Source organism: Cyprinus carpio, chromosome B12, assembly GCF_018340385.1.
Source record: "Cyprinus carpio isolate SPL01 chromosome B12, ASM1834038v1, whole genome shotgun sequence".
NCBI classification, from domain to species: domain Eukaryota; kingdom Metazoa; phylum Chordata; class Actinopteri; order Cypriniformes; family Cyprinidae; genus Cyprinus; species Cyprinus carpio.
Window position 1 is genome coordinate 12,479,021 of NC_056608.1, and position 24,287 is coordinate 12,503,307.

A 24,287-nucleotide genomic window follows, 5' to 3' on the forward strand; every position below is an offset into this window, starting at 1 on the left:
GCTCTGCATCATGCTTGAAAAAATGGTCTCTAATTGCACTTTGAATATATAGAAAGCACTTATTGTTTTCACTTAATATGACTAAGAAAGAACTGCTGTTTATTTTTTGTTATTTATACGGTTTTTATTTCTATGTGCAATTTATGAAAAGGAGCTCAGTTAGGAGGTCAAACATTCTAGAAGCTTTTTTTTATTTTTTTTTGTTTATGAGGTTTTTATTTCTATGTGCAATTTATGAGAAAGTAGAACTGAAATTACATTTATTTTGATGATTAGTTAAATTAAGATGATTAGTTGAAATTAATTTTTCCAGTAATGTATTTGGTCATTGAGATTTTTTTTTTTTGAAAATGTTTAAAAATATTTTGTCTTGTGTCTTGAGTGTCAGCATTAATGATAATCATACAAAAAAAGACAAGGAGAAAAATCACTCCCTGCTCTTGACAGAATGGCATTTGTAGCTTTTATAAGAATTAATATAGTGTAAATTGTTCCCTACCATCACATTCACATCTATGCAACCATTAAATAAATTACTACTACTAAGAAAGAGCACATATTTCTTAATGGATCTACTCACTTGATTCTGTTCTCAAAATGCACCAGATTTATGCATTTAAATTTAACAAAATTTTCTTCTACCCGCAGCACCCCCTAGACTAGAGGAACCAATGTGCACCCATCACAGTCTCACAAAATCCTGTGGGGACACTGGGAGTGTAGAGGAAATACTGTAGGATTGGCTGTCTCAGTGTGTGTGTATGCCAGTTCACCTTACTATTTGTGTGTGGAACATGTATGGCACTAAATAAATTTCTCCAGTAAAGCATAATGATTGGGGGTGGGGGGGGGGTCTCACACAAGGGCAGCCTAGGGGCCCCTGACCACCTTAATCCGCCCCGTGTGTGTGTGTGTGTGTGTGTGTGTGTGTGTGTGTGTGTCAAACCAGCGTCTCACTATTAAACACAGCATTTATCACAGAAGGAACACAGGAAAAGGGTTTGAGCAGAGCAGCAGGAGTTCATGAACACACAAACAAACACACGAAGACGCTTTACAACTAGAGAAACAATTACTTTTAAGCACAGTGTGAGGTTGGTCCCCAGTGTGAGATGTCTTGTTCCTTGTGCTAAAGATTTGTATTGGTCAGATACAAAGCTCACCTCACATAATGACACAGTCTTATATACTGCATGTGTTCTCTCTTGCTCTCTGTCTCTCTCTATCACACACACATGCAGACACACACGCACTGCACAGTCAGTTATTTGTGAAAGGCAGCAGGACGTTTGCAAAAGTGGAGAGGATCAATCACAGAATTATTATTTGCTGCTACAGGGGCTCTCAGCAAAAACCTTCTTAACAACAAAAAATATTACACACTCAAAGTCACAAGTGTCATATGATTCCCCCAGTTCTTCCCTGAATGACCTTTTCCTGCTCAGCTCCTCATGTGTTTTGCATAAGATCTTGACTGTTCAAAAATACCTATTTTTGAAACTGACATTTGACAACCCATCTAACGCATCTATTTTTTAGCCATCAGTTCCTGTTTACTGCCATTTGAAGGAAATGGTGGCACCTTTGGGATACTTCAGTACTGCATTGTGACTGTGACTGACAACCTTGTTTTGCAACACAGAAGTAAGTTGCAATCATAATAACAAATTGCAATAAATGGTTAAACAAAGCAGTGTAATTACAATAATTAAAACAATATGATAACAAATATACAGCTAAAAGTGAATGACACTGGAAGCCTTGCACATTAAATTGACAGCACCCGCTATTATGTTAAAAAATAAGGTGGAAATTTGCTGCATACTGGATAGCAAATATCTGCCATTAAACACTGATTGCTTTTAAAATGGAAGTTTGAAAAAGGGTGTACTAGGGAGTTTCAGAAATTGCAGAGAAATATATATATATATATATATATATATATATATATATATATATATATATATATATATATATATATATATATATATATAAACTTAATAATAACAATATTAATTTTAAAATATAATGTCAGTCAGCCATGAATGCAAGTGTATGATTGTGAGGTGCTGTAAAAGCAAATATATGAATTCAAAAGATCAATTAATAAGATATAAAATGTGCATATATCGTACTTGACTGTTATTGTACTGAATGAAACATACTAACTTTCTATTTGTTTTATTAACTCATTATTTTTTAATGAGCTATTAATTTAGTTTTTGTTGTTCAGATTAAAATTCTGAAAGCAACACAGTATTGAGAAGATTAGAGAAAAATGATTGGCATGTTGCCATGGCTTCATTCAAATTTCTCACCTTGAATAATTGCAACCTTCACTGTGAAAAAACATAAACCTGTAATTATCAGCTCAAAACACCATACGCAGTGTCCTTCTGCCAATGTCTATTTATGCTCTGACCAATAACCTCTGATTAGACATAATAATTGGGGTGGAGCTGTGCGAGTCATTGCTGCTCCATTCTCGATTCTGAAAAAAAAATATGTACATGCATTTACTTATTTTCCTAATGAGTAAGTATTTATTATTTATCAGATTCACCAATGGTAAACATTGCAATATGCTGGAGATACGCAAAAAAAAATTGTGGGGAAAAAAAATGCTAAATAATGCTTTAAAAAGCTAAGAAATACTTTAATCTACGTTGTCTTAAATAAATAAACAAATACATGTAATAAAAAATAATAATAAAAATAATAACACATAAATAAATAGATAAATAAATAAGAACTGGACTTTTTATGTTGCTTTTAGGGCGGAAAGTCATTAAAGTTTGTTTCATTATATGTTTGTTTCATGGATGGATGGATGGATGGATAGATAGAAATACATAAATACATACATAAAAAACTAATTGCGACTTTTTTGCTCTGAATCCTAATTTTATATCTCAATTCAGGCAATTTCTTCACAATTCTGAGGTCTGTGAGATATCATTTCAGAACTGTGAGATATAGAGATGTTAATTCACAATTACTGGGAAACCTGTGAATTGTGAGATAAAATGTCAAAAATAAAATCATTTTTTAGTAAAAAAAATTTCATTTTAATTTTAATGCTTTTGTGGTTCACTAAATAAAGAAGTCATATGGGTCTGAAATGACATGAGGGTAAGTAAAACTTTTAATTTTAAAAGGGAACTATTCCTTTAACAAATATTTAGTTTGATGTTATGCTAACATATAATAAGGATAAAATATTTCCCAACTCTAACCAATTGCCGGAAGGCAAAATAAATAAATAAATAAAGTGATCATGATTGCCATAGCCATCTGTTTATTGTGAAGGGCCTGGCTGGCATAATCAGCCTCACAGTGGGAAGCGTGCCCACTTCCCACAAGACACTTCCAAGTGCCTGGTGCAGTGCAGTTTCCACAAACAGCCCCTTAACATCTTATCAGCATTCATATCTGTTACTGCAATCAGTGCTAGGTTAACACACCTTTGCTGTTTCTATATGCTCTACGAACATTAAAAGAGAAAATGTGGGGTAAGAAAGATTGTATCACATTCAAATCCTTACGGTCCTGCACTGAGCGAAAAGATCACAGCTGCTGTGATTAGCATCAACCTCAACTCAGAGCACCGCCAACGTAATGGTCTACCCTCCACTCCAATCATTTGAAGAGCAGATAAAGAAGCCGATCATGCCAACCCCACTCTCTCGCCTCCCCAACCGGTCTGCTCTTAAAACATGATTTGATATATTTACTGCTCCCCTTGTCATCATCAGTTAAATTTAAAATAACTGAATGTGCACATGTGTTACATGCATCCTCAGACCTTCCGTGACCTTGGCATGAACTCCCATGAAGCCTGTGAATTAGACCTGCTGTTAAAGATTAGTGGAAGCTTAAACATCGAAAGCATGCAGCATATAGTTTTATTCTTATATCGTCCATGAAAAATGATAAATGCTTTAAGATAATACTTATGCTACTATTTACAGGTGTTAAAGGGACAGTTCACCCAAAAATGAAAATTCTGTCATCATTTGTGGTTGAATTTCTGTCCCTCCGTTGAAGGTCAAGATAACCAAATCTTAGATGATGCAAAACATTCATTCAAAACAAACAGTCATAAAAGGGTTGTAAAATGAATCTATATGAACCAAGCAGTTGAATCCAAGGACCAGATTTACTACCAAACCCTCATTTGGCGTTAAATAAACTACTGTCAGGGTTTACTAAAGACAGGTAGTGGGAAATTAGTGCTTAAAAGGCGTGGACAGTTATTTTTGCGACTTACTTCATTAAATATGGATTTGTAGGCGTTTCCCTTTCGATCCGTAAATGTATGGGAGGAGAGTATATAAATAAATCATGCAATACGATTTACTAAGATTTGCGCCCTTCAATTTACTGGTATTTGCAGTTTTCTGTCGATTTGTGCTAACCTGTCAGATTTTGCTACCTCCCATTAAAACAGTAAGTAGTACACTTCAACAACGAAAAATGCTACCTGTCAAATTATGGTTTATTAACGTCTACACCTACCCCAACCCTAAACCTTCCTTTACAGTAATGTAAAAACAGTAATTATGTGTTGTTCAGGGTTGTGGCTAGAAAGGATACAGCTACGGCTGGAAACCAACAATAAATACATTTTTCTGCCTATTAGATTGTGTTTTATTAAAGTCTACACCTACCCCAACCCTCTAAACCTACCCCCTTACAGTAATGCAAATAAAGTAATTATTGTTGTTCAGCATGAGAAAAGTGACGTAATATTGATGTGTACATGGGCAGTAAGCCCTGATAGGACAATTTGATGTGTAGGACAAAATGTCAGGACAGTGGCATTATTTAACACCCAAAAAAAGCATGTCTTAATTTGCGCTGCTCTTGGTAGATTGCGCTGGTCAATAGTAAACAGTACTGTGTTGCATACTGTTCAACCAAGACGTTATGCGTCCTTCGTAGTGTAACTGTTGTGCATTGTCTTTTTCCAACTGAAGGCCTAGTTTCACTAACTCATCCAGAGTGTTGGTTACGTACTGTTCTTTAATGTGCACCTCGTCAGTAAATCACCTTCAGAATTTTCCCCTCCCATCGGCCCTTTTAATGGAATTGCACTCTCAAGCTAATTTGCCCCAATCATTAAAAAAAAAAATTAATTCTTAATCTGGCCCCAATTCTTGTGAACATACCTCATTGGTTCTCATGCATCACACACAAGCTTCTGTGTTTACAAGATGTGATGGGCTAGATTAATTATGCTGATCATTATTTAGATGTAAATAAAAGCCTAAATTAAATCTGTTTATCATATAAATTGATCTTATCTCCTCACAAGGTTTAGATTAAATTACATGATTCATATGGATTCATTTTATAGCTCCTTTATGACATTTTCGGATCTTGTTTTGGTTACCTCACTTTAAATGGAGGGACAGAAACCACTTTCAGGTTTCATTAAAAACATCTTAATTTGTGAATTAAAAATCTCTAAAATTTAAATTCTGTCATTTACATATCCGTGTCAGCCCAAACCTGTATCATTTTCTTTCTTTTTTACAGAACACAAAAGATGTTTTGAACAACATTTCTGTCCATACAATGTGCATATATATATATATATATATATATATATATATATATATATATATATATATATATATATATATATATATAATAACTTTTTTCTGAAGAGCACAGTCTGTGATTCCTGAGCATTCGTTCAAATAGAGTCACACATATAGTAATGATGGGAGATGTGACCCAGCTGCAGACAAATTGAAGTGGCAATGCACATTTCAAAAGACACTGGTCTATTATTGTTTGCTTTTTCTTTTGTTTTGCATCTAGGGCACTGTGGGTTTGATGGGGAGAGCCTTGACACTCTCATCTTTCTCAGATATCATTGGCAAATCCAAAGTCCAACACATGGGCATGACTATTTGTCTTTGTCTAATTTCATTTTATTTATCTTTGTTCCTCTCGTCTCCTACGACTCAAAACAATATGTTAAAAGCGTTTTGTTCCTGAAAGGCTTTTCCTGGAAAAGCAAAGCTATCCTACAGAGTCTGATTATTGTAACGTTTAAGGATATAAGGTCTGAGGGGGTTATGCAATAGTATACAAAACTAATTTGTTGGCATCATATAAATTATGATAATGTTGTGACTTCTAATGAACAATCAATGTGCATAAAGGGCAGTCGGTGCATTATTGAATTAGTTTGTGTTGCTTTTAATACCCTTTAGGCTTTTGGTGTTAGAATTTGCCTGCTGTTATGTAAAATTATTTTATTCAATAATAGGCTACTATTGTTTGAGGAAGCACGCTTTTGTGGTGTTCCTTCTTGAGGTAATACCACACTATGTGAGAAAGTCAATATTCCTAAGAATTATGAGCCACTGAGAAAACAGAAAAAAAGCTTTATATTTTATATTTGCAACTTTATATTTTGTATCTTCCAGACAAAAATTGGAAAAACTGACTTTATTAACAAAAGGCAAACATAACCAAACTCAGGGTGTGCATTAATGAGTACCGACAAACAGAATTAAAACACAATAACTTATATACCAAGGAAAACAAGGGAAATCAGTGATGAACATCTGCAATGATTTATGAATCTCTGAAGTAACACATTACAAGCAGGCTAAAAGTGCTAAAAGTCCTTGAAAATAATAATAATAAAAAAACTAACAGAGCATGACTGTTAAAATATCTCACAATTGTGACTATTTTTAAATTGCCACATTATTTTTTGTAATTGTGATTTTGTACCTCAGGATTACATTTTTTTTCTCATTAGTTTGAGTTCATATCTCACAATTGCAAATTTATCTATAACAATGTGACTTCATCTCTCATTATTGTTATGAAAAATTATTTTATGCAATAATATTGTTTGAGGAAGCATGCTTTTGTGGCATTTCATCTTATACCATACTATTTAAAGAAATCAAGAATTCTTAAGAATTATGGAAACCCATAGGTAATTGCTAATTTTTTTTTTCTGACAATTGCTGAATTATTAACTGCAACTTTATATCTCACAATTGTTTTTCCTCATTAATATGTCTTTGTTTTCCCACATATTCGTTATATCTCTGTTGTTACTATATATGACAATAATTGCAATATTATTTCCAGTAATTCTGAAAGTATCTCACAATTGCAACTTTATATCTGTCAACTGTTACTATTTTTGACAATTACAATATTAATTCTTGTAATTCTGAATGTTTCTCATAATTGCAACTTTATCTCTTAGTTGTTACTATTTTTGATAATTGCTAATTTATTTCTCATAATTCTCTCATATCAACATATCTCTCAATTATTACTTTTGACTACTGCAAACATTATTCTCATAATTGCAACTTTGTATCTGATAATTATGACTATACATCACAATCATTACTATTTTTGACAATTGTGACTTTTAAATTGCACCATTTTAAATTGCATGATCTTTATTTCTCACAGTTGTTATGCAGTTTTTTTTTTTGAGTGTATAGCCCACTACAGTAAGTGAGAAACTCAATCATTCAGCATCGCATTAAACATGCACAGTTTTTCAGATTCAATCACTGGCTTGTCAGTGCATCAACTTGCATTTCCTTCTAACACATCGGTCTCATCGTATATTCTGTCTTTACACAAAGGTGCTCACTCACTGCGAATGAACTGAAGTCATTACATTACCGAAAAGCATTTGGCAGACACAGGCCCCTGCGTAGAGCCCAAGAGCCCATCTATTCAGTTGTATATGCTTATTCTTCTATCTCAGTCAGCAGTTTACTGAATAAAGCAGACTGAAAGCACCCATCTGTCAGAGTAAAGGACAGTTAAGAGAACCTCTCAACACAAACCAGAATGATAGATGCTTTCTCTTTTTTTCGCTGGACCATTCCGAGAGTTTAACCTACTGAGTTCTAGTCTGTATGTCACACTGAAGGCTCCTAGCTGTGGTTGTCCTTTTCTTCACTGGTCAGAGACAACTTTAATGCTTCTCTAAAAGAGAACTGACTCAACGTCAATGTGCAAGGGTGAGTTTTACCTGCATGTGGTGTGTATAGTTAGATCTGGGGTAGACTGACAGGTCCATACTCCTCATCACCGCTCCTTTTCATCACACGTGTCAGGTCGCCTTTTCTCAAAAAGGACTAGTATTTTAAATGCTCCCTGTCAACTGAGATGCTAATAAGAGAAAAAATGACTACACTCATCTGTCTTGCTTTCTGTCAGCCTGCCCAGACAACACTGGCCGACAATGTGACAAAGTCGCCAGATTCCTCGTGTTGGTTTCCACACAATGTGTGCGGAGCAGCCGCGGGTGCTTGACTGGATGTGTTTTGAACAAGTCTGAGGAGAGACAGAGCTCCCAGCAGGAGCTGTGAGCACCACAGCCGCCTTCCTAATTAATGCATCAGCAGCCAACACATTTGTCCCCTGGCTAGATATTTCCTATCAGCATGTCAATACATTCTCAGCTGTCTTAAAAAACAACATTTGTGCCTTCCTCAAAGTCTCCAGTAACACTGCTGTATGGACAAGTGAAGGCATACAGTCAGTGATATGTCTGATTATTAAACAATAGGTTCTTTTTCAATGTCTTCCATTGAAACATTTTTAAAGCACAGTAGAATCCATTCCATCAATGTGCGAACCACCACAAAACAGTACTTAATCTTTACATACCCGGCTGACTGAGATGAAAAGATGGACTGCAACCAAACGATCAAGCAGAACAGATGTTATTCCATAAAAAAGCACAGACCAGCCCTCAAAAAAGCCATTAAGATGAAATTCTATATTTTTAAGGCAGTGTAAAAGGGATGAATTACACTATACAGCTGCTTGTTCTTTTGCAATGAAGGGACATCTGACAGACACAAACAGGGTGATGTGGTCATTTAAAATAAACATTAGGTTCAGGTAAAAATTTAGGCCTCTCATTTTAATTTCCCCACAATGTACTCAAATTATTATCTGAAAAACTCAAATTGCACAGTGGCTACAGTATAACTTCAGGTGGTAAATCTGATGCACATGGCTGGATTTGAAATCGCATACAAATCGACAAACAATATTTAAAAAGAGCATTCACAGTATTCATAAAACAGTAGGCAAAAGTTAATAGATGTCGATTCTGAAGCATGCATCCATGAGGATATCCTATGAGGCCACAGGAGATGATCTGTGACTGACATTAATATTCCAAAGACACCATGGGTCTTAAAGGGATAGTTCACCCCAAAATGAAAATTCTGTCATTAATTACTCACCCTCATTTACCTGTTTAGAGTATGTTGAAAGTCTGTGCAGTTGGATGGTTGAACTCCAGTTAATCAATAATGATATGACTTTGACAGTTACAGATTTAAAAAACAAAAAGGCGAAAGAAAGAAAGAATCCTAAACTCTAACACAAAGAACAATTTCAACATAAAATGGTTCTTTAGGATGATATGGTTCTAAATACAACTGTTACTATGTGTAAAGAACCTTTAAAGAACCATGTTTTTTAGAGTGTAGAACATACAGATTAAAGTCATACCATAAATATTCATACTATTCTACATAAAACATACTTTAAAAAATTAATAAATAAATAAATAAACGTAATTACTTATTTAAAAAGAAGCACCTAGAGAGTATGTGATTTTGGACGTAGCCCAAAATTTCTACCAGCACAATCTGAATTGAAGAAAGTTACACTATTCTAAAAAAAAAAATATTTTTTATATTTTTTAGTGTACATATGGTTTGGCACACAGTGAAAAAAACTTTGAAATTGGTTCTGAGACTATAAGATATTACACCAGCACAAAATATAACTGGCACTTCTATTGTGGTGACCATGGTAACAACTGATCTGTAGTACATCACTGATGCTAACAGGTACACAAGTGCTGAATGACACCGGTCTGGACTGGTCACACTTTCTCATGACAGAAAAGTGAGATCATCCAACAGTTCTTCTTGTTGATGGTGTTGTGATATCCTACTATTTGTGTTCCAGCCTTCTCTGCATTTTTAGACAGTGATGCAGTCTGTGACATTTAATCTTGTGTATCTAGACTGCTGTTTGTTTAAAAAGAAAGACATAAAAAGACATAAATGGCATAATTAGTCTATTGAAAATACAAATTTGAATCTATTAGATGAAATTTGTGTTCCCACTGTCAAACATTCAAACATAATTTAGCCGTTTATATTGTTTCAGCAATCAGATAATTTACTTCCTGAGGATTCTCTGATTATCTTGAGCCACACATTGCAACGATTTAACCCAGGGAGGTCTATAACACCTGGAGAGAGCTGTCCATTAAGCATTCTCATTCATCTCAATGGCAGCTTCTTAGGAGTTATATTTGTTTCACAAGTTTGCAAATGCAGGATCATATTTTGAGTTTTGTGTAGAAATGTTTGCCTCAACAAAAAAAATAAAAAAAATAAATAAAAATAAAGTATTAGGGCTGTCACTAATGATTATTTTTGGTAATCGGAGTAATCGGTTAATTATTCTGTTAATTAATAGAGTAATCGGATAATAAGATTTTATTTTTTAGGTAATAAAAAAAACCTAATTGAACAATAGGCTTTAAAATGACTTTATATTTATAATAGCAATAAAGTAATAATAATTATTTCAAATAAAGTATCAAAAGCAAGTAATCATATGGTTTTATTGAATGAAAGTGCTAAAATACATAATATAAACAATAGCGCTAATATAGTATTATAGCAAATGACTGCAGAGGGTGCCACCGGCCGGACGATTCTTTTTACACTTCACAGCACAATCAAATGGTTTAATATTGACTAAACAACATTTAATTAAAATGTCCACTTAATCTTTAATATTTTGCCATTTCTTTACGACAGAAATGCTACAGCCACTGTATTTCTTGAATATTTAGATATCAAAACGTGTGAACTCAAAGCGAGGGTTTATAGCTTTATTTTGAAATTGCGATAAAGAGTTAGCATATTGAGAAAGATATTGATGTATTCTCCTGTGTTGGCAGAGGTTTATAAATTATTTACCTTACAAATCTAATGAAATGTTGCATTTAGATTTGTAAGTTATTTAAATTATAGATTTGATAGAATGTTCAGAGATGGAGTTGAGACACTTCACACATGTAAATGATAACAGTTTGTGTGGAGCAGCATTTATTGCATTAAATGCATTACTATTAAAAGCATTAAACAGAGCCGATCTGACAGGCACCTATGTAACCTATAATAATAATAATAATAATAATAATAATAATAATAATTCCTAACATTTATATAGCGCTTTTCTAGGCACTACTATTAAATTTATAAAAGAGTATATTGCGTTTTTTTTATTGTACCTGAATTGCATACATTTATTTGAATCGTGGCGTTTGTGAATTCACAAATATATATATTATATATATATATATATATATATATATATATATATATATATATATATATATGTTATTTTATTTTATTTATTTATTTTTTTTAAATCGAGGACTTAAATTGAATTTAGGAATCGTGACAGCCCTAATTTTGAACAAACGAAAGTCAATTTAACAAAATAGCTCTCCACAAAACTTAGTTCACAAATGTGTGAAATGCTCTTTTTATTACCTAACATAAATCTAGTGCACAGAACTGTGGCTGAAAAATCATTTCATAGGTGCTTGGCTGACGTATGACACCCCAGAAGTACGACTTAAAATATGAAATTTAAGTGATATTTGTCATGTACTAGAGACAACTTATTTGCATTTTTAAAAACATGAGTATACTTAGGAATAGCCTACCTGTGTGGTCATAAAAATGTTGTCAAACTTCAAGCCAAACTAAGTGGCCCTCAAACAAACTTCCTCTTTACAAAGCTGCCAAATATAAAGCAAGTGTACTCTAGTTGAAGGATGTATCCACTGAAACAAACATGGTACTACTTAAAGCTTTGCTAGTGAAGAGACCCATGAGGCATTTATAGAAAATGACATCACATTTTTGTGTATCATCTGGTGGTGCTTTAACTGTTTTGTCATGGTCTGGATTTGATAGCATATATATTTATATAATCTTAAGACTTTCAACAGCAAAAAAAGATCAGAGAGTGAACTGTATTGTTTACTGAAGACACATCTAATTGTGAATGGGAACATGTCACAGGCTAGAGCAGAGATGAACCAGACACTTATATAAGTCTAACCGAGACACAACACACACACACTCATCATGGAGGAGACTTCTATTGTAGTTAATGGTATTTTCGATGATCTAAACTCTACTTCACTATGCCCAAAACAGCCTTTCTAGAAATGGTTAAAAATTTCCAAACACATAAGACCTTCGTTAATCTTCAGAACACAAATTAAGATATTTTTGATGAAATCCAAGAGCTTTCTGACAATGCATAGACAGCAACGCAACTACTACATTCAAGGCCCAGAAAGGTAGTAAGGACAGCGATAAAATAGTCCATGTGACATCAGTGGTTCAACCGTAATTTTACAAAACTATAAGAATAGTTTTTGTGCGCAAAGGAAATAAAAATAACGACTTTATTCAACAATTTCTTCTTTTCTCTTTCAGTTTTTGACGTGCATTTATGGGAGTACCCATACCCGGATGCACTGTGCCTTGTTTACAAGAATGTATACGCATGTGTTGAAATCACTGAATAAGTTGTTATTTTCTTTATTGTCTTATTTTCTTTGCACACAAAAAGTATTTTCATAGCTTCATAAAATTAAGGTTGTCTTATGGGTTTGGAACAACATGAGGCTGAGTAATTAATGAAAGAATAATATATATATATATATATATATATATATATATATATATATATATATATATATATATATATATATATATATATATATATATATATATATATATATATATTGGGTGAACTATACCTTTATTAAAACATAATTGCATTTACATTGATCAATTAGAAGAACATTTAAGTATTTTGAAAAATGAAGTCCAAGATTAAACTAGATCTAGTTTTTTATATACAAAATATTGTTGAGGCTCTCATACTTGTCATGCCATGGAATATTTTCAAGCTATTTAAGACCAGATAAACTTCACTCAATATTACTGAATTTAAAATATTCAATATGCTAAGTTTTCTACACTTCACTCTGAAAACTATATTCTTTGTATGTATGTTTATACAAGCCTTGGGTAGTTTATATGCTGAAAAATCTAATAAATACTACAGTTAAACTATGGATACTGTGCAAAAACTAAACATTCTTGAGGGCAAATTCATAGTAAAGGCTTTAAAGCTGATTTCAATGAATTATGGATCATGTTGTCAGTCTTGATACCCCTGAGGGTCCACAAAGGACCTGCAGCAGGACTGTGGACATATATAAAACATAATTTTAAAAATACAAACATATTCTACATATTTTAAATGCATTTCTCAATGTGGTACATTTTGTACTTTTACGATTTATAGAAACTGTTTGGGGTCTTGTAAAGGTTGAAAACTGAAGACTGCCTTCAGCAATTCTATGAGATGACCGTACTTTATTAAGAGCCCGATGAAAGGAGAACATCTGTTAATGAGTCTAAACTCAGTCTACCCACTTTCTGAATATTTTAACTTATAAATTAGATGTTAATAAACTTGAAATGTATCTACTAGGCTAATAGGCAAAAAATAAATAAATAAATAAATAAATAAATAAATAAATAATGTTAGGGCAAGAGTGTACAGCATAAAGAGTAACTGAGTGACTGCTGGACATAAAGTGTGTTTCAACCTCTGGATGCCCTGAAGTTATAGGTGGAGATTTAAAACATAGGATAAAGGATGTTTCCTTGCTGCTAAAAATGAACATTCTAAGAGACAAGGTTTGAATATAAATTGCAGCAGTGCATAATGCATCATATCAGGAACAAGAACAATTATCAATGCATAAATCAAAATCACTTAACACAGGCGATTGAGACAGTTTACTATGTGTGTGTAGTGAGATACAGTGACATTTCTCACAGTAGCATTAACAACTTTAAAATTTTCTTTCAAAATTAAAAATTTTCTTTAACCGCATTGCATCACTGAACATTCCCACAATGCACTGCCAACAGTCAATCATGCCACTGGAAATTACTCTCATTGAAAATGAATGACTTCTAGTTGTTTTGTTTGACTAGTAGTCATTTTGCAAATCCCTGTGTGAATGTCTCTTAAGATTAGCCATGCAAACATAAGAATGTAAGCATTTAAAGGTTTGAATACACTAGACAACTTTTAAAATCTGGCGGGGGAAAATGTTGACATTGTAAATAGTTACGGGGGGAAAAACTGGGCATCATCTAAAAAGTAGGATTACCAGACTTTGAAGTTGTTCCAAACACAAACAAGTCACGCAGAAACACGCCTCAGGAGACACATGACAACTGAAAACAATGTGTGTTCTAAAATGATCTCAAAAGCCAATCGACCAGAATGAATGTTTTAAATAGACCTTAAATTGGAAGTAATAAATGCTGTGAGGAAATCTGATACATGAATGTGAGGACTCTGCTGATCAACATTCTCATTATCAAGAGGAGCTGAAGTAATTGGTTTCTCTATTAAGCCATGTGACCTTTTAGTTCTTTCATAAAACAAAGTGTGGATTTAATCCTTCAAAAGCTCTGAGCAAGTATGCACATTCAGCTTTTACAAGCCGGCTCAGAAAAGAAGAGTTTAACCTTTGTATCACGCCATCAGACTGTGCATCTTAAACGATCTCTTCATTCCAGGATGTCTGCTGTCGTTTTATAATAGTTCTAAAGGGTAAAATTAGCAACTGAATTCCAGAAGGACAACAGCAACATTATCCCCTTTAATGGGAGAGCACCAAGTCTCGCTAAGATAATTACATCATTATCTGTCTATCAATCACCATTTGGTGTTGGGAAAATTACATAAATCCCAAAGCTCAGGAAATATGAAGTACATCACCTTCCCTGAATTATTTACCAGCTTGAGCATTTGAATAACACTGAAGCTTGATGCTTGATGAAAAAGTCAGCCTCACTTCATCAAGTTTATGGTTTTTACAGCTAAGAACTACAGCAAAGAAAGAGATGCACTGTATGAGAGCCTTTGTGTGTGTGTGTGTGTGTGTGTGTGTGTGTGTGTGTGTGTGTGTGTGTGTGTGTGTGTGTGTGTGTGTGTGTGTGTGTGTGTGTGTGTGTGTGTGTGTGTGTGTGTGTGTTAAATGGGAATGGAGGTGAAATATACAAGCTTTTTCTCATGTTGAGTGTTCCAGCATTTATCTCAAGGTTAATAACTTCAAATATTCAGACATTTTAAAGAAGAAATACATGAAAGCGGAAGGACCTCATTGTAATAAGCATATTTACTGACCTTTTGTTCAAATGAAGTTGATATCACACACTCAGAAAAATCGGCTTTGTTTTTTTTCTGTGAACTTTAAGACATGCTAAAGATACTATTAACTGGGGATGTGCTTGATTAGCGAATCCGTATTTGGAAAGGCATGGAAAATGAATAATGTGTTCTACAGAGCCATTAAAGGGACATGGTTAGCTGCTTGATAGCGGTTGCCTTTTACATAACAGTACATAAAATTTCCCTTACCACATAAACATAGAGAGGTAAGGAAAGATGACTGATGGGAGGATGGTGAATGATTTGCACATCCTGGGCACCATGTACAAACATCTAATCTTGTGAAATGTGTGGTAAGTAGTGCCACTCTGTAGTAGAGTAAGCTACGTGTGAACACGAATCTCAAAAGTGGAATTAAAAAGCAAACGCACATTTATAAGCAATCTCAATGTCCTGCATATTAATAACGGCTCCCCCATGCCCGCAGTTTATATACAGGATAATTACCCAATAATATAATTGTGTGAGAAAGTACTGAAATATTTTTCTCATATATATATCGTATTTATTCCCTTTGATAGTACATGTCATTACCTTTCCGAATACCGGATTCGGATTCGGGCACATCCTTACTATTAACCTTCAGGCGTATTTGAAAATGTACTAAAATTTAATTTGTGATAGAAAAAGTTTTGTGGAACGCATAGATTTAAGAGAAGTAAATGCTTTACACTGGTTATCAACCAACATGAGATCAAAATATACACTAAAAACGTTAATATTGTGAAATAAATAAATAAAGCTCACTAAAAGTTAATCTTTAAAAGGACTACTAATTTAATAACACTGTTATTAACCTTCGTTCATCTTCGGAAAACAAATTAATAATTTTTTGTTGAAATCCGAGAGCATTCTGACCCTGCATAGACAACAACGCAGCTAACATGATCGAAAAGATACTAAGGTCATCGTTAAAATATTCTGTGACATCAGTGGTTCAACCTTAATTTAATGAAGCTACGAGAATAGAGTGCAAACAAAACAAAAATAATGAATTTATTTAACAATTTTGATAAAGTATAGGTCTTCAACAATACCAGTCTTTGATGCACGTTCACGAGAGTACCACAATGTATGCGTGTTGTGCTGTCGACACAGGAGTCCGCATTTTGACGTAGAACCCAGATGTGCTGCACTCAGGGCCGGTTCTAGACATTAGGAGGCCCTAGACAAAATTCATGTTGGAGGCCCCCCACCCCAATAAAAAGCACTTGAAACAAATACGATCCCTAACCTTTTTGTTCATACAACATTTCATCTTAAATTTTGCATATTTTTACTTATACAGTACAAAAGTTTGTTCACATTACTATTTTTAATGTTTTTGAATAAAGTCTTTTATGCCCACCAAGCCTGGATTGATTTGATCAAAAATACAGAAAAAACAATAATATTGTGAAATATTATTACAATTTAAAATGATGGTTTTCTATTTTACTATACTTTAAAATTTATTTCTGTGATCAAAGCTGAATTTCCATCAGCCATTACTCCAGCCTTCAGTGTCACATAATCCTACATAAATCATTTTTTGTTTATTATTTGATTCTTTTTTTGATGTTTAATTTCCTTTTGGTATTTTTTTTATTTTTTATTATTGATAAAATAAATGCAGGCTTGATGAGCATAAGAAATTTCTCTCAAAAACATTACAAATAGTAATGTGTCCAAATTTTTGACTGGTACTGTATGTACATATTAATCAAACTTTATCTAAGGTAATCTCTTTTTTGTTTGATGAAGATGTTGTTGTTGTTGTTATTATTATTTTGCTGTTTTATTCAATTTATTCACAGTTCCAGAATACCACTTCAGTAGAAAGAGCTAGATAAGTGCTTTTATTATTATTTTTTCTAGGTGGGTATGGGCAGGATTTCCCACACAAATTTAATTAATATTGACTACAGATATTGTCATATTAATATCAAAAATATGATATTATATATTACATTGTTACCCTAAATATATATATATATATATATATATATATATATATATATATATATATATATATATATATATATATACACACACAAATCAAGTGGAAGAAAAAGACTACTAAGCAGAAGAAAAAAAAAAATTTTAGTTAGTTGAAACTGAAATTATAAGTGTTATGTTAGAGCACTAATGTAATATCATCAGGAGAATTTAAAAGATAAACACATCTGAGATCCTTTATTAGAAACATTAAAAAATACAAACGTTATAGTGGGTTTATGTTTTAACTTTTTGTAGCTATTTTGATAGTCAGCGCCTGATGTAATGTCATTTACTACGTGCCAATTCAAAGAGTCGCGTATGGGCGCTTCAGCGGCACTCTCGCTTTTTAAAACTTGTAATAAAGTGGTGAATGATCTTTCCAGAAATAACGCTGATCGACAGAACAGGTTTATATTTAGAATACATTGCAATCACTCTAAAGTAGATGACAACAACTCACACATCTGCATTAGGAGCTGTACTTTTTTGCGTGCCTATTTAGCCGTTTGCATCACCCAGTTCGCAGCACCTGATGGATGTGTTCGTTAAGCAGACTTTCAGAAGGCGGGACCTGCTTTGAAACTGCAACATTAATTTGTTTAATTGCAGATGAGTGACAATTCAACTATATCCAATGAACAATGAGGCTAGAATTTGCTGCTGGTGGACTAGCATATAGGGGATGCTACGTTACAGAGGCCCCTCCTCAAAGCACGAGGCCCTAGGCAATCGCCTGCTCTGCCTATGGCTAGCGTCTTTGTTTGTTGTGGACTAGCATATAGGGGATGCTAGTTCACGCATGTTGCTCTTCCTATGGCTAGCTGTGCATGAAAGACTGACACGGAAGAGAAGAAATAGTTTTTGTTTTCTTTGTGCACAAAAAGTATTCTCCTAGCTTCATAAAATTACTGTTGAACCACTGATGTCACTTGGATTTATTTTAGATGTTCTTACTACCTCTCCGGGCCTTGTATGCGGTAATTGTGTTGCTGTCTATGAAGGGTAAGAAAGCTGTCAAATTTCATCAAATATAGATTCATTTGTGTTCCGAAGATGAACGAAGGTCTTACAGGTTTGCAATGCCATGAGGGTGAACTTTTCCTTTAATATTGGTGCAGCTGAATAGATTCTCAAGCTATATATGTATTTTTTATACAGCACTCATTGCCTTTAGTTTGATACAATTTAAAGATTAATTTAATAGAAAGTGGAAATAGCATGTAACCTTGGACAGACAGCACACTAAAAAGAGAAATAGATTGTAAAATCACCGAAATCACTTCTTGTCATACCTTTTCATTGCCAAAGATGCTTCATCACCATCATTCTAGGTCATCTCCTGTGGAGCTCAGACACCATCAAAGTCATTCAGACAGGAACAGAGCACCAGGTTAAGGACAGCAGCTGTGAGAAGATATTACTGACATGAATTCGGATTGATCCCGAGACCTGTCAGGCAGAAGCGATACTCATACATGACACACGCTGTGGGAAAGCGCTAAAAAACACGTACAAACTTTTTGGGGTGTAAAAGGTCAAGTACAGCTATTGACCAAAGAATCTCAAGCACTAAGCCTTTGTGAAGCTTTCAGAGGATTGAGGGCAGTGTGACAGACTTGTGAATTGAGAGACATGATGAATGACACCCTGTGTCTTACCTTCATCTTTCCATCTCACCGCTGCCTTCCTGTGAGAATAAAGTGTGTCTTTTGCAGACGACGGTGACTGTCAAGCACCTCCATTCTGAGAATCAGTCAGCTGCAGGGAAAAAGGAAATAAAGACAACAATGGATCACGAGAGAAAACCGGAAAAGTGCCTATCACTTCAGGAAGAACTGGCAGCTTCCCACTGGCCTTTCTCCTACCGTGTGAAAGCGATACTCCAGGTGCCTGTGTTGTGCAAAGGCATTTAAATAACAAACAGAGGAGTAATGGCCCTGACTTGGATCATTGACCAAATCTCAATATGTGCCATTCACATGAATTCATATTTGTGTGCCTCCTCTTGTCAGAGTGTTTTCAACCTTATATCAAAGACTATTCCCAATTTGTTTCTGCAGATCGAGCAATCTGGCACGGCACTGATTGGAATGTTAATAAAAACGCCCCAGAGGGTGACGGTGTGAAATGAATGCTGAGCGGCGACGAGCAGGACACCGCCGCGGCATCTCGCACACATTGACACACACTCGCAGCCTCTGGAGACTCCTTCGGGACGCAGTCTATCAAACCACCTTACAGACTCCAGAAGGTGCATGCTTCAAATAAATAAGTAAACAGCCCAGATACATCATAAAACACACACACTGACAAGCAGGAAGAACGTCAGGCTCACTCAGCCCCACACAAATAGCCCAATTAGTGATCGCATCAGGTCACTACAGGAGAGGGATCATGAGGAAGGCGAGAGGCGGGCATTGATTAGGGGTCCCTGCAGGGCTGAGGCCTGGGAGCTAAAGTAAACAGAGCCCTGGCCTGATTCCACACAGCAGCCTCAAACTCTCAAGCACCCTTTGGAGAGGAGAGCCTCCCATGTCAAAACTTAGATTGTGTGGAGAAAGTAAGCGGAAAACCGAGATAATTATCCGATTTTATGAGGACCATCAATGAGATTCTCTATCTGCTTTTTGATGGCCCTTTAGAGTGTGGATGTTCTTTGAGGATACTGAAGGTGCTTAAGATGTAGTTAGACAGAAAGAATTCTACTTAAATTGGTCTGTTACATACTTTATGATTGTATGACTTTTAAAAATAAAGGTTACAAAAGGTTTTCACAGCGATTCCATGTAAGAACCATTTTAGGTTCCCCAAAGAACCTTCCAAGTGAACAGTTCTTAAAAGAACCATAAGTGTAAAGAATGTAATCTGTAGAACCCTACTGCTGTTAGGGACAGAAAGACCAAAGAAAGAACATGTTCCACCATCATGGGAGTGTAGAGGTTTTTTGACACCATATTGTGTTTTGATGTAGCCAGTGTAAAGAATGTAATCTGTATGATGTAGGCTTAAGTTTGATTGAGTTTGTTTGGGTGTGTTTAGGTAGGATGGTGGGTACTGGTAGGTGGCCTTATATGCTATCTTCAGAGCCTTAAATGTAATGCTGGCCAACAAGAGGGTTGTGACATGGCTCCTCTTTGACTGACTGAAGACCAAACATGATGCTGCATTCTGGATAACCTGTACATGATTGATGGTGCTAGCTGCAGGGTAAGCTAGTAAAGCATTGCAGCGGTACATACAGTATATATCATGTATTCGACTGGATTACATGGTTTTAAAGGATGTGTGTCCAATCAAACTTTTAAAAGCAAATTAGTCTATAACTTACAAACAATACCGTGGTTTCCCAAAATGGGGTTTGTTGGTGGTTCATGAGGGAATCTGCAGGCTGCTAAAAAAGCTGATAATTAAATCATAAAAAAAGTAAAATCAACATTAATATGTATTAATAGACTAAGACCAAATAAATATTTTATTTGTTTACCTGCATGTCATGTGACCATTAACTGATATCAGAGAGCTGGGAACATGAATATGGTTTTAAATGATTTAAATATTAAAATAAAATCTTGGGGTACTTCAAGTAAATATTTTATGTCAAAGGGGTTTTGATGACAAGTCAGAGTTGATCTAGCCAAATAATACAGATGCCAACATAGAAAGGTTGTGAGACAAACAAAATGATGCAAAGTAAAGTAAAATAAAATAAATAAATCCAGACTACATTTCACTTGCTGTGAGCAGAAACCTGTGCAGTGTATTACTGGCTGCTGAGAGAAAGAAACCATCTAAACACTCAAACTACACAGACAAGCGTGGACGATAACAAATTTTGCATATCATCGGGTCTGTGCAGTTTATGGTAATATTAATACATTTGTTCGGTTTAAAAAACAATCTTGCTACTGTGTTGGATCGCAATGTGACTTTCAATAAAACATCAAGTTGAGAACAGCAACACCAGTGTGGATTCACTGGTCTAGTTAGTGTACAGTCAGTGTGAAGCTATTCTGCCCTCATGTGGCAATCAAAAATTCAGCCAACCGACTGGACAAAAAACAACAAAAATCCACTGTGAGAGGAGAAACTCTGTACATATGTGCAGTCTAAAAAAAGGCTGGTAGGAGAGGGCAAGGTAGAAAACAAAATCTTGCAATAACAATGCAATGTTTTCTCTCTGAAGTTAAAAAGCCTCCAGCTCTGGCAGCGAAAGTTGTTTTCTTGAGGGTTTTGCATCTCTTTCCCACAAGAGCTGGATCTGAACAGTTGAATCACTTGCGTCTGATTTGCAAATGAACAAAAGAAAGGCAGAAGCAGAGCCATATAATGATTTATTTTTAAAGAGAAGCAGGAAACATTGATTGAACGCTGGTGGCAAAGAAACCAATACCACAGTGCCCGGCCTACTCATGCTCCGAAATAGATTGCTGGAGTCTTTGACATTCTCTCTAGTCGTTTTAGCAAGTGGCTCCGAGTGGATCGTGATTCACAGAGCACCAAGGCAAAATACACAGAGAATGCAATGGAAGGATAATATCAGAGGCTTTGTCTTGTTGCCATATCACTTGCCTGAGAAAACTTGCTATTATTATGCCACTGTCGACGAAGGGCCAGCACACTACAGGTGGCATTACTGAGGCACAACCCAAGAAATGGGAAGTGCACCCACTCTGCCAAGAATCCGAAACTGGAACTGGAACAAAATGAACTCACAAAACCATAAACATCACTGCCTGTGGCACTCCATCTTATGTGGCGGCCGCCGGACGATAAGAAGGCGCATCCAAGAGATGAGCAGAGCTGAGAATTTCCAGGGAAAGACAATGACTAAAAGCCCTGCTTTGCTTCCCACTCTTATTGACTGTGAGTGAAGGTGGCCGACGTTGACCTAATGCCACTCCCAATCCATATTAATCTCCAACAAGAAACAGGAAGAATCCTGTGTGCGCCAGAAATGAGAAACTGCTACTCTGCTGAACAGAAATACTTTACAGGGTGCAGTTTATCATGTGGAGTAGTTATGACTCATATATGCACACTGCAGCTGAAGATATACAGACCCTTTGCACTTACATAGATATTTGTATTTTGATGCAAATGGAACACATGCAGAGAAACTATTCCTCCTCCAAAACATTTGGGTTAGATGAGTTACATTGTACTTTGTAAGTCGTAACATCCTACAACTGCTTTTTGGAAATTAAAGTCCCATTCAACCATTCACGTGCCACTGAAGATGTTAGCACTGCAGACTCTAGGTCATAAAAGCTATTATAGTCTGCGTTCAGAGTACACAAAAATTGGATTTCATACTATTCAGCTAAACAATCACTCCAAGGTGATCCCTTTTCTGCCGTAATTCTGCTCGTATAATTCCCTTCGGCACAAGCACACACCTACTAGCCATAGTTTGTTATGCCATCCCTTAAACTGTAGAGGAAATACTGCCTTCAGGGACAGGGATGAAGCATGCAGCTCATCTCTTAAGCACATTTAACGGCTCGTTACCCCACCGCTCGTTTCAGGCAACATGACACTCCTTGGTCAGGTGCCATTCTCTAATGTGCTGGAAATGAGCCATGAGCTTCTACAGTCTTTAGACAGTAAGTACGGTGTGCTCAAGGGGCCATTTTGGTTCTGAAAGGAGTGCAGTAGTGCCTTAAACAGGAAAAAAGCCAAAACTGAAACTATTGCTTTTGCAATTAATAGCGCCCTCTCTAGTGCTGCTAAAATATGTAAGGGTAACAAAGTGAATGAATTATAAATGAAACCACTTGGGTAAGACCTACCGGTCCTAAATGTGTCCAAGAAATGCTGTGCGTGCGTAGTATTTCTGAGAATTTACTGCATTTCGGCTTCTGCCATCCAAGGTTATTTGCCACTGGGATGAAGAGAGCAAAAAAAAAAACTCAAAGAGCATTCCAGAAAAAGTTTAACTTTCAAGGTTCCCCCCTCAGTATAAAGAGGTACAGAAAGTTTTGGACTAGGCATGGGCCGGTATGAGATTCTGACGGTTAAATGTCTGGGTAAAAAAAAAAAAAAAAAAAAAATTCCCCACTGAACACAATATATTTTATTTTTAAGAAACATATAGAACATTTTGGAACTGTAAACACTGCCAGGCTAAATAATTAAAATAAATAAATTATTCTTAATTAAGTGCAGTCACTTAAAAGAGCCTAAACCTGCAGCTCAATAATAAAAAATATCATCAAGACATAATTTCTGTAAAACATACCTGCAGCTCAACAAGGTTTTTGGAGAAATGCTCGCTTTCTACACATTCATCGTTCAGTCCAAGTTATGATGCAGGATTGTTTACCTTTCCTGGATTTAGTTTGGAGTGGTGAGGTGCAGGATGTGTGCACATTCACACACATAAGAGAGCGCGTGAGTGTCACACACACAGACACACACACGGTCTCTCCGTATAACACTCAAACAGTGGCCAAGTTTGTTTTTTTGTTTTAAATGTCGTGATTTTGAACAGATGTAAACAATGGCAGGAGGCTTAAAATTATACACGTGATACCAACTAAATTTAATTATTGTACTAAATCGCAGAAAAGTACAGTACGTACTTTAGACTGCTATTTCCCGCTCTGTGAAGTAATGTGAGGGAGAAAATTAGTTGACGCTAGCTGGTTAATTTGCCATTTTAACTGCCTCGGTAGCAAGCCAAATAGTATTTATTTCAACACTGAAACAAACGGCGGGTGGGTCTCCATCTTGATCCGGGGTAAAAGAGGGAGAAATTAAGATGTGACAGATATTGAGGTTTATATTCGACTCATCTCCTTCGGCCATCCCACACACAGGTGACTCTCTGACTGCTCACACCAACCGGAGGGGAAGGGGTCGTGTGACTCAATTCGCTTTTCACTTCACACTACTGAAAGGAGTCCTGCGAG

General features: G+C 35.4%; 1 long non-coding RNA gene across 1 annotated transcript; it reads right to left on the bottom strand.

Moving 5' to 3' along the window:
• Positions 1-7,484: 7,484 nt before the first annotated feature.
• On the bottom strand, positions 7,485-24,279 carry LOC122139217. Its single transcript, XR_006156093.1, has 4 exons — positions 23,166-24,279; positions 19,035-19,134; positions 18,669-18,780; positions 7,485-10,061 (listed from the first exon to the last, which is right to left on the bottom strand). It is a non-coding gene; the product is annotated as an uncharacterized LOC122139217 (long non-coding RNA).
• Between the last annotated feature and the right edge of the window lie 8 nt (positions 24,280-24,287).